The sequence below is a fragment of the Microplitis demolitor genome, chromosome 1 (assembly GCF_026212275.2).
Source record: "Microplitis demolitor isolate Queensland-Clemson2020A chromosome 1, iyMicDemo2.1a, whole genome shotgun sequence".
In the NCBI taxonomy this organism is placed as follows: domain Eukaryota; kingdom Metazoa; phylum Arthropoda; class Insecta; order Hymenoptera; family Braconidae; genus Microplitis; species Microplitis demolitor.
The window spans coordinates 691,601-704,423 of NC_068545.1; positions in this window are offsets into that span (position 1 = coordinate 691,601).

A 12,823-nucleotide genomic window follows, 5' to 3' on the forward strand; every position below is an offset into this window, starting at 1 on the left:
GATCTTCGCTGATTTAAGATATGAATTAATGATCTATTGTAATTAAAGTATATATTTGCGTTTTAATTAATAAAGTAATGTCTGAAAAACGTGAATTAAATTGGTTTTTTGTAAGCGTAGTAATTATTATCGGCCTTATTGTGTACTTAGCATCTCTACTTTCCGAAAATTCGCAAGAGTCTGAAAATGGTGATGAGAAACATGAAGAATCGACGACATGGTTGTATAATTAGAATCTACATAATATGAACTAAATTATTTGAGTAACAATTAAAAGCATCATATATTCTGTTCCCGTATTAAAGAAGTCAACCAGCTACATAATTTGAGAATACTTATGCCGCCTGTTCCGGATGTTCAAATGCAGTATCATAATAATCAATCAGCTGTCAATTATGGAATACGTCAGCTCGATAGAAATACCAATAAAATATAAACACTAACTTGAAAATGTTATCAAAGCTATTCCAGATGAGACGCTTGATAAGACGAATTGAAAATTTGAAAGTTTTTAAAGATATGTAATATCAGTAAAAATAGATTTTTTGAAAAATCGATTCAATAATTTTTGAATTACAATAGGCAGTATTTTGAAATTCGAATTTTCTGAAGTTTCAAATTGAAAATACGTATTTTAAATGTCTAATGAAAAAACACGAGATATTCATTTTTAATTTAAAAAATACTGAGTACTGAGGACTATCCCATATAATAGTGGACAGTCTAGATAACATACAATACTGTCCAAAATTTTTTTTTCAAAAAGTACCCAGTACTATCCCAGAGAGTTGCCACTATATTGTTTTTTCTATGTAAAGGGGGGGGGGTGCCTATAAATTTGAAAGTTACAAAAATGTCTGTTTTTACCCCGGTAGCGCAGAGACAACTTTAAGATGTCTTTTAAAAGGATGTGTCTTATGTCAATTAAAAAGTTATTTAGATGACTTATTTTACCACCATTTAGAATTTAATTTTTGTCGTCACTCGTATCAAGTGTTTTAAGTTACTTTTTCGGTGATATAAATTTCTGATCGTTTTGTCAACAGATTGTTACCTTAACGATATGACGAAAAGCAGCCTAAAAACTGATATCTTACAGATGTCACAACGGCAAGTATGCTACTTAGGTAATAAAAATTTAAAAAAAAATTTAAATTCTAATACAGTTTTAGTTACTGATAAGATGCATATTATTGTTCAAAGTAAAAATATGAAAAGTAAAAATGCTGCTGCTACACCGAATTACATTTGCATCAAGATTAATGCATAGGACAAAGCTACTTTGATCTTCTCTATCCAATAATCGTGAAAGCCATCCAATGATTGACAATATTCTCTTTGTAGGTATATAGATACATATATGAATATAGTGAAACACAGCCAGCATATATGGCCAATGCGTATTTAAAATACTGAAGCTTGGTTGATTTATTAGCTGGTTTTTGTTGCTTTCGTTAATTAATCATTGAAACTGATGGGTTTGAAATAACTTTAATTGATGGATCTGATAAATTGTTAAATTTTTTAGTTTATTATTATCAGTGTCCATTGGATGTTTAATTACAACCTCCCTTCGTGTTGTACACAGTTTATGAATGATTAATTTAGTTTAACAGGAGAACTGGAGTTAATAGTCAGTACATGCTAAAGACCCATGAGATCTACTCAATCATAATTTGTAATGAACACTATAATTTATGAGTCTAACTAATCTGATATATTTGTATGTTAATATTATCAACCTAGTTTTTATTCTACAGGGAAAATGTGTCGGTTAATGCTGCTGAAAATATTTGTTTTAGATTAAATAAATCAATTTTACCAGCGCTACTGTATGCTGATAAATGATTATTCAAATTATTAATGAGGGCCAGCGCCAAATTTTCCGTTTCGTCTATAATTAAAAAAAATTTCTTTTTATTTTAAGTAGAAACCGAAAAATTCGAAATTAGGTTAAAAGTCAATTCTTAGCTCGAAATATATGAAAGATCTGAAAAAAGTCTCAATAACTTCTAGTCCATGAAATATTTTCACTCACGTGGGGAAATTCGGGCCGAAATCAATGGTCTAATTTTTTTTTTTAGTTTAAAATTTCAATAGTGATAGATCGGGCTGAAATATCATACGAAACAATAAAAAATTATTTAAATTTAAAATGAGGTATGAAAGTTTACTCCCTGACTATCTTTACATTTTTTTTCGTGCCCCAGTCACCAGATTACTTTAACTATATTTTATTGTACGTGCTACCATTGTTAAAGATAAAATAACGCGACGAGAAATGACAACGTCTACGTGACTTTTGCTAAAATTATGTTTTTTTTTTTTTTTTTGTTCACTTACTTTATATATTTATTCGACGGTTAAAAAAATAAAAGTCACTCAATAGATAAAATTATAGTCGTAAAAATCGGAACAATAATTGAATAAAAATATTTTCAATGGAAACCTTAAACAATAATTTACTCCAAAAACATTTCAATAAAAAAAAAAAATCAATTATTATTGATAAAGAAATTAAAAAAAAAAACAGTGAATAGTGTGATTTTATTACCGGAAGTCTCTTATTACTCGTTAGGAGAAACTGCTGTGAATTATAGTAGGTGAGTGGAATTAGAGTAGAAAGATATAAAGTGAACAGTTTGAATTAATTAAATAAAATAAGAGAACAACAAAACACAGAAGCAAGTGGTTGTATATGTATAGTGGACAGTAGTAAACTCGAGCGTAGTCTATACTGCAGTAGACTAGACAAACTCGATCAACAATTTGTCTTTGTATGGGATTTACGAGATGTACTTTCAATTCTCCAGTGTGTAAATCTATAAAGCTGTTGGCCTATTTAATTTACTTTTGGCTTTAGGTCCTTGCACACCCGATCGGCTTTGATACACGTATTATTTAAGTTAATCCCTACACCACTGCCCGTTTCTATTTAATTGAATAACCAGTCATCTATAAAAATATTTTAATATCTCTAAGTAAATCGATAAGACCTCACCGAGTAATTCCATCATAACTAATTACTCAACTGTGCTTTCAAGCTGCTAAAAAAAATATAAAAACTTATCGGATTATTGAATTTGGGTCAAAGATGGTAATAACTGGTAACTATACTATACTATTGTAAAGTCTTGAATTAAAAAAGTTGCATCGACTTATTCATAACTTGACTTTTAGCGAGCTCACCTCCGTTGGCTGTAATGTGTCGGCTTGTTATAAAAGTCACCCGGAAAAGCTGTCGGTTCATAGAATAGATCCCTCGGGTAAAACCGACCTCAACTTCTTATACCGAGTGAATCGAAATATCTTGTTCTTTTTTTTGCTCTTTGTGATAATAAAAAATAATAATCATTATCGTTTACGCCAGATTTATAAAAACACTCAAAAAATAAAATACGTTATTACTTTTTTTTTTTTCTACCTCTTCCAGGTTGAAGAAAAAAAAAATAAATAAATAAATAAGAATAAGAACAAGCTAATTAACGAGTATGCGCACAAAAAATATACTACACAAATTATAATTAGAGTTTAAAGCTTTTTTCTTTTCAGCCAGTTTTTTTATATAAGTGTAGATTTAAAAAAAGCACTCTTGAGTTGAGGACGTGAATTGAATGAATTAAGAGCCAAGAAAATGGGATAACGAATAAATTAATAGCATTTGTGTTTTCTTGTACTTGGAGTTTATTCAAGAAAAATAAAAAAAAAAAAAAATTAGAATGTAGTTATAAAGTTATACGTGTAATAGGGACTTAACTAACCAGTACAAGATGACCTGAACAATGGCTTTGGGCAAACTATTAAGAAAAGACTTCTGTGCGAATATATATATGTATGTATGTGTGGCTAAAAGTTGTCTATCGATCAGTATAAAAGCATCAATACGTGCTTTGCACTTTACTACTTTCTTTCAAAGATGCATAGACCTGATTCCACTCGTTGTATTGATTTTCGTGTACGAGTATAGACATTTAAGCATCTTTACCTCCGACCACTGATATAATAATAACTAATCTCTTGAATTTTTAAGAGGCCGAGGCACAACGGGATACTTATATATAAAATATCATATAAATTAAGTTGTTGTTGCTACTGACGGGGTACCGATGACATTAATTAGTAAGGAGAAAAATTTTTGACCCCATGATCAAATATTAATTTTAGGAATCATAATATACTCAAATTTTTGGTCACTTATTTTTTTAATTACAATTATTCATTATTTTAGATTAATTTAAAAATTTTTGGACCAAAGGGTTCAAAATTCAAAGAGTTATTCACAATCTCCCAATGCTAAAAAAAGTCCTCCCATTGCTTCTCAATAACGCTGGCACATAAAAGTAAAGAAAAAAATCGGTCTGTCAGTTGACCCTGCAGGATATCCCCTAAACTTGCTGCTGTTTTCGAACTCCTTCAGCTCGAAATCATTGTTGAGAATAAATTTTCGAACTCTTCGAGCTGTGACTCAAAAAAAATATTCAAGATATGCACGAGAAATCGTAATATGTTACTTTTGAAGGTATAGACTATCGAAATAAGAAAAAAAAAAAAAAGAATTGATTTTTTCAAAATTTCACACTAGTCGTCCTCTCTAAAGTTAAAAAAATTTAAAAATTAATTGTTAATTTTTTTTATTAATAAAATTTTATTAAAAAAAAAGTATTCAATAATAAGTATAATACGAAATGACTTTACCTAGCGTAAAGTGCTGGAGAATAGTGCTCAATGAGATATGAAATTCAATATTGAAAAAATATCAGTACATTATTTTTTAGCTCAACTTTTTTGTCTGCACTAAATAACATTTAAATAAAAAAGTTATTAGAAGATAATGAAAAGTTATGAGGACTTTTTCTAAGTTTATTTAATGCTAGTTTCTATGAGAATAGTTTTATATTTATTATTATAACTTTTAAGGGTAAGAATAAATTTTTTTAAGTAAAAAATACCGGATGTTTATGAGGCTTTTATTGAAAGATTTATTGACTCGCTAAGGAAAATCTAATATCTAATATCTCGGACTAATTGTGAGTGATTAGTTACGAGTTGTAATTGAGGGAGAAAATATATATGAGACGCGTGGGAAAATATAAATGGATATGTAGTTTTATTCTCAAATTTTATCACGTGTTAACACGATATCTTTTGGATCTTCATAAAATAAAACGAAAAAACGATTAATATCATCCTGTATATATCGGCAGCTGTCGGGCTACTGAGAGGAACGTGACTATCTTCCTTCGGCGCAATATCTTTCGCTTTATCACCGTCACGTTTGTAACTCTTGGAACATCTTCTCGAGATGCTCATAAAATCAGTCAGCTTTACGTACCAACATTTACTAAATTTACCTAGTTCTCTTTCTCTTACATTTAGTACGTGATTACAACTATTCTAATGAAACTAATATATAATATTGTCTTAAGAGGTAACGGTAATCGATTTTCAATTCAATTTTATTTACAGCAAGCAATGGAAATTCAAGACAGTCTTCAGCGTTTTTTAAAACCTTAACCGAGAGCTCAAAAACTCTTGTTCGTCTCCGAGAAAAATTATTTTTAAATTCTCATATATAAGCATTAGTAAAAATTATTTAGAGCGACTCCATTTAGCGCGAAAATGAAATAGCGATTTTACGAAGACAAAAAAGATAATTAATTCATAGTAACATGTCAGGATAATGAATTTATAGTAGTATGTATTATATGAAATGAGAAAACATGTAGAAGGTGGATAATTGACTCAAGAGTACTTAATAAACCTGGAGTAGTAGGTGAACATCTGAATAAGGAAAATTACTAAACGAGATTTACACCGAGCCAAGATTTATCACACGGCGTAAAGCCAATGGGCTTTTATAATATTCTCAGACGGATAAATTGTGATTAATTAAATTCAAAGCCCACTTTCACACTGTATATATCATATGAACATATGAGGAAATAAATTAGATCCATAACTTGTCACCGCAGTTGCTTATATTAATTTTCCAAGACATACTTATATTTTTCAAGGCATACATTGCAAAAATGAAAATTTTAAAAATCACTCTTTGACACATTTTTATAGGCAACTACCCTACATAGCGCTATATTTTACACGACAAGTATTTTGCTGGCTTACAAGAGTATGAGAATATTGTGGAATTTTTTTTAACACCATCTTCTTTTATACTTTAACAAGTTTAATTCAGCGGTAGCATATGCACGTAAATGAGCATTCATGAATATCCATATCCTTGACTTTTTCCACTGGATACTATCATCATACAATACACACACGCGAACATATACATGTATAATATAACACGTCCGTATTACCATGCTCTGTAGCATGCATTTTGTTCGAAAATTTTCCCTCATGACGAATTTTTTTATTATATACTTTTAAAATTTTATCGATATTAGACTTTAAAAAAAAATTTATCTAAAAAAAAAAATATATGTATACATAAATTTACATATTACTGTCGGGTTAAATTAAATATTTAATTTAAGTTTATTAAGCGCTTTATTATTTAGTGCTTTTTTTTTTTTTTTTTGTTTTTTCTCTTAAAATATGGCGTAAAAATGTTAAAGTAAGAGGCAGACCTTAATAATGCTAAAAAAATTACAAAGCTACGGTGTAATATAAAAGGTGGATAAAATCGTCAGAGGGAAAATAAGGAAATGCGACCAAGTAGACTCGAATTTACTCTCACTTGAAAGAAAGTAACAAAAAAAAAAGGCAACATTTGCTAAGAATATATCATCACCCTGACATTTGCATTGATGTCAAATGCTAAAAAATATTTATATATAAATATATGAAGGTTAAACAATGTAAATGACAACTTAAAAGAATTCTTATAAATATTTTCAACTTCTCGCAATAAAATCCAACAGATTTTTTTTTTTTGCTTTTCCGAGGGAGAAATGTTGAAACAAAAATTATTATCATATGTATGTATGTAAATAAATGATTGTGCGTATAAATATAAATAATTCATGAGAAAAAGTCGGAATGATTAATGGGGAAGATATTAAATAATATTATTATTGGAAAAGCAACGGGCGGAGTGGGGATAAGATCGGGGTTGTAAGAATTATATATTTATTTTATGTGTCTCCGACATTAAGCAACCATTTGAGTAGTACATTACGAGGGTGTGCTTCAATTGCATTCCTCCCAGGCGTCATTAGAGATGATTTATGGATTAACGGAGGCGGAGGCAACATGCCGGAGGTTAGAATCGAGTTTACTATCACTACGGACTTGTGAAGTAAAGGCGCATCTCTGCCTGAGTTTCTCATGTGCAACAAAGGAACTTTAGACACCTAGATATCCGGTCTACGTAATGTTTGTTAATTCATCGATCTCCTATAATCGATACTGTATTTTCGAACCAGGTAATACTTGGCTCTGCTTTTAGCAGACATGGGACATTAGCGCGGGAGTCATTTTTTAAAGATTAATGTGCTTACATTATTTAGTTTTCAACGGTCCAACAAGGGTTATTTACAGGTATTTTTATTGATCGCGGTAACGAGTTTACATTTTACAGTGGTTACTAAATTAGGATCTGTAATTTAATTCAGTCACACTATACCGTCTCGAGACTATTTTCAGATGTCAAGTTCTAATCTGTTTTTTTTTTTTTTTTTTTTAAATAAATTTGAATTTTAAATTTAAAAAATTGAATTTTTTTAGTGAATTGAAATAAGAACTGGAGAAAATGAACCGCGTAGAATTTTTCACTAATTTTTTTTTCAAAGGGTCCATTATACCTGACGTTAAAAAATCTGGAATTTTTCAAAAACGCCTCCAATGGTTTTTTTTTTTATTCTTTGTACTGATTTAATTAATTTAAATAAAAGATTTATCAAACTCACATAAAAGTACTGTATTTAGATGAATATGCTCCACTTGCCCGATATTTGAAAGCTTTCACAAGGATTATCTCGTGCATTTTCTGTAATGCAAGTACTCCAATATCCTCCATCTACAAAAAAAAAAAAGTAATCCCATTGATGGTATATATTGTATATATTGTATATAAATACGGTAAAAGTAGTGATATAAATGATAATGTCGGTAAATTGTAAATATGTATAGAGTTGGGTTTTTTTTCGTACAAAAAGAAAAAAAATGGAATAGAATAAAATCAAAAAGTTTCCGTGATTCAAAAACAGCCATTGGCTTGTTTTGATGCTTGTTAAGCATTGTCGTTATAAAGTTTTTACAAAAAAATGTTAAAATAAATAAATCATATTCATAAGGGGATAAATTTTAGTGTGCAGTGAACGATAAAATAAGTACAGAAAAAAAAAAAAAAAAAAAAAAAAAAAAAAAAAAATGTGAAACCAACGCAGTAACAGAAAATTCATGTGAATGGTATAAAAAGCATTCATACCATAGACATTTTATTCAAAGTGTTAATGGAAAAGAGAATAAAAGTTTAAAAATAAAAGCAGTATATATTTTATTTTTATTTTTTTTACGATCGAAATCAATTTTATTTTATAACTTTTACATTCTCAAAATTTAAAACGTAAACTTGGGCCATTTATCAACGAAAACTCTAGATAAAAGATATATTTATTTACTTGGATAAAAAATAAATGAACAAATACTACAATAAAAACATTTATACAAAATGGAAAAAATTGACAGCCAACAAAAACACTCCAACTATATTTAATTTATTAGCCTGATAATATTTCTATGGTCTTATAATTTAAACCCAAGTATTTATTGCTCTGATCTCTTACTCGAATAGTTTTTCTCTTAATATTTTTGTTTTTTTTTTTTTTTAATTAAAAAAAAAAAAATGTCTTCTGTTATTTTTTTAAATCTACTTCATTTCGCTTGAAAGTTACAAATAAAAATTTTTCCCATCCTTGTAAATTTTTTTTCCCTCCATACTGACATGAATTTTTTATTACAAAAGTAAAAGATTTCAGTGGATTAAAAAAAAATTTATTTTATTATTTTATGAGATTTAGTACTTTTACTTGAATATCAAATGTATAAACAAGTAAGTCAAGTTTAAAAAATATTTCATTAATTTTGTACAGTATTTAAATTTTTCAAGGTAGAAACGATTGAAATTTATTTAAAATATTATCGATTATCAATTCAGCACTTGGTCCTAGTTGTGCAATAAGCCACCTGGCTGTTGCAGGACAAACAATTATTATGCCAAGTATACTTATAGCCAATGGAGCTAAAAATGTCCAGAGAAGCTGCAAAAAAATAATGAGTTAAACAAAAGTGTTTTGGATAAGTTTGATGTAAATTTACATTTAATAACCAGCATACGACCATCCATCCGAGCAAAACGGTCCCTGCGGTATTCAAATACGGAGCGTACTCAGGACGCAGTAAATATTGAAGCCCTGGCACATTTGACGAGAGATCCGAGAGGATAACTTGGACCTATATTAAAATTATTTTGAAAAAACTAATTAAGTGGGAGATTATTAATAAGTTCATTATTTTAATTCGGGATCAGACTATTTTGAGGATTTAAAGTTTTTGATTAAATATTATTGAAACATAAAATGCGTTATTAAATTTTATCTGAAGATGGGGCGAAATTTTCCCAGCTACATTGATAATATAAAGAAAAAAAAGTTAAGAGAGTGCTCTTTTAGACCTTTTAAATATTAATTATTATTTTTTTTTACTTGTGAAAGCATGATCTTAAAATAAATTTATAAATTTATGATGACTTGAAATTATTCAATAATAAATAAAACTCAAGTTAATGTGCGACTGTAATATTGATGCTTTTATAAAAGCTTGATTAATAAATAAACATAAATATCTATGTATATATAAATATGAATAAAAAAATAACTTGAGTACTTACGTCCATTTCATTAAAATTTAATTAAAAAATAAATGAAGTAAAAATTTAACATTTGAAAATGTCATTGGAAATTTAATTATTTTAAGGTTACATATATAGATACATATATTTATATTTTATTTGACAATTAACGATCAATATGGTCTACTTTCAAACGGTTGATTGAACAAATATAAAATGGTAAAATTTAAATTAATATTTATTTTTAGTTATAAAAGGGAATTAATTATAATGTTATTATTGTTGTTATTATATGTAATTACTGGGACGTCAAAGACATAACTGGATAACATGACAAAAAAATAAAATAGTTTAAAAGTGGAACAAAGAAAATAATAAATAATTTTGTGGCGGATGTTTAAGGTCACCTGACATACTTTAGTTAGTTTATATTTTGTTGATGTATGTTACTCACAGTTTTGCACCGCGTTTAACTTTATGCTTCTTGCTGTAATGAGCGTAAAAATAATTGTGGGAAAAACCGCGAAATAATATTTCCCGAAGTATATTTTTCATAATAATTATTTAGCAAATGAAATATATATGAACCGTACTTAATTAATATTTATAATGTACACATATAATTAGTTCCGTATGTTATTTGAAAATGAAACTCGTTAATGAATTCGCTTGATTTAATTCAATTGATTGTTTATTAACGATAATTGATAATAAAAATATTTAAAAATTTTCTATTTTCCTGGGAAATGAAAAAAAATTTTTCAGACCTAAAATAACATTTTACCCTCGTCCTCATTTTGCCCAGCCCTTCCCAATAAATTTTCTTACCCTTCATCATTTAATTAATCAAGTATAAAATCTAATTAAATAAATTTCATGTACGATACTAAAAATTGTAATTTTTCTTGTCTATATATAAATTTTTATAAAAAAAAAAAATTAATTAATTAAAAATCTGAAAATTGGATCAGTAATCGTATATTTTTTTTTTTATTTTTTCCAAATTCCCGCACAAAGCAATTGTAATTATAATCTCCACTAAAAATCTCAATGAGTCCTATGTGCCATCTTCACAAACAACATAATATCATAGTAAATTCATCACTAATTACGATTCAAAGCTTCTTTGTCAAACGCAATGACAAAAAAAAATCAATTAGACCAAAAACAGAGAATAATTAGGAGCTTATTAAAATTTAGCGAATAGGAGTCGAGTACTGAGCTACGAATTAACAATATATAATTATTTATAATCAGATATTCCATTTACTATATAATTTAATGTAATATCACATGATACAAATGATATCATAAATTAATTTTCAATAGTAATAATTATTTTAATTTTTTGTGAAATATAATTATCAAGTTAAATAGAGCAAAGGCAAGCAGAGTTTCCAACAAATGTTTATTATAAAATTATAGTAGAATAATTTTGTTTGAAATATATATAATTAATTAGTAAAGCAATTAAAATTAGTGAAATATATTGAGCTTCAGTGCAAGAGAAAATTAATAACTAAAATTTGGTAAAGTTACCAGCCTGTCTTTGGTCAGTCTAAATAAATTATAAACCATCAGGTGCTCTGAAACTAAAGTAACAAGACATCCATAAATTAATCGATATTCGGTGGCTTAATCGAACCATCAGTTTTCCAAGTTTATATATGTGTATATATTAATATTCAAGTTATATACATAAACTGATATGGGAAAACTGACACAGTTGTTAAATGAAAGTGCTGTTATAGCGAATCTCACAATTTATTTATCGATGGTGCTTGTGACTGATTGACAGAAACAATTTCCGTAAATTTGTTTTGTTATTTAGTGTTTATAAAAATGTTTGAATGTTTGTTGACGTAAAGTTTAGTGATTTTAAAAATGAATACAAACGGGTTAAACGATAGACTAAAAACTAAATAGAGAGGTAAATAAAATAAATTTTAAATCAAAGGAAACTGACATTCCAACGTAATGACGCAACATATGTATACAAATTCGTCACTACTGTATGTAGTACGAGGTATGCCAATAAATTGAGAGCGAAAAATAAACGATATGTATTTTTAATTCGACGAGTTGTCCGAGTAATGAGTTAAAATATTTAAGCGTCCCATTAATTTTAATTAAAATATTTACTCTAATGAGGGAGTATTTTAAATGAATAGACGAAATTCCTCCCAAGTGAATTATTAAAATTATGATTTTTTAAAACTATGGCATATTAATGTGACGGCCATTAAAAATTTAGGGCAAAATGGGTTATGATTTTTTTAAAAATTTAAAGTTATTTGAAAATCGTAATTCTTCTTAAAGTCTAATGGGGTTTTAGTTATCCCAGATGGAATGAGAATTTGAAATGTCGCCTAACGCGTGCTGGTGCTGTCTAACGTTGTAGTGACAAGAGTCTCAATATGCCTTAAGGGAATATAAAGAATCAGTCACAGAAAATAGAATAGACCGAGGGGCAAGTCTAAAAATAACAATATGTGTTATTATCCGTCTTGTCTCTTCTTTGGCTGGCGTAACTCAGCAAGGGCGGTTAAATTGTTGTGCCAAAAATGAAAGAGGGTGATAAAAAAATAAATTACTCTACGTATATTGTGATTGTCATTTAGATACTAAGCACGTTCGTATTTTGACGTCCAAAGAAGCAATCTTACGTCGCAGAGCTTGTAGCTGAAGAGGGAAAAAAAATAAAAATTATTGCTAAAAAATAATCCGGTACAAATTCAAATTAATATTTAACTTACATCCACCAAATAAAATTATCCAAGGAAAATACCTTTGGGGTGACTTTACATGAATATTTAATTGTATTTTAAATTTTATACTCACGAAATCGAGTATCGATACAACCCAGCGTAGAAATTCAATTCACGGTTTACTTTTTTTTTTTTTTTTAAATTTCTGAATAATTTCCGAGACCCATTTCGCCCCGATCGCTGCAGGTCAAGGCATGAAAGAAGTGGAAAAAATAAACGAGGGATTTGTTGTAAAATATTA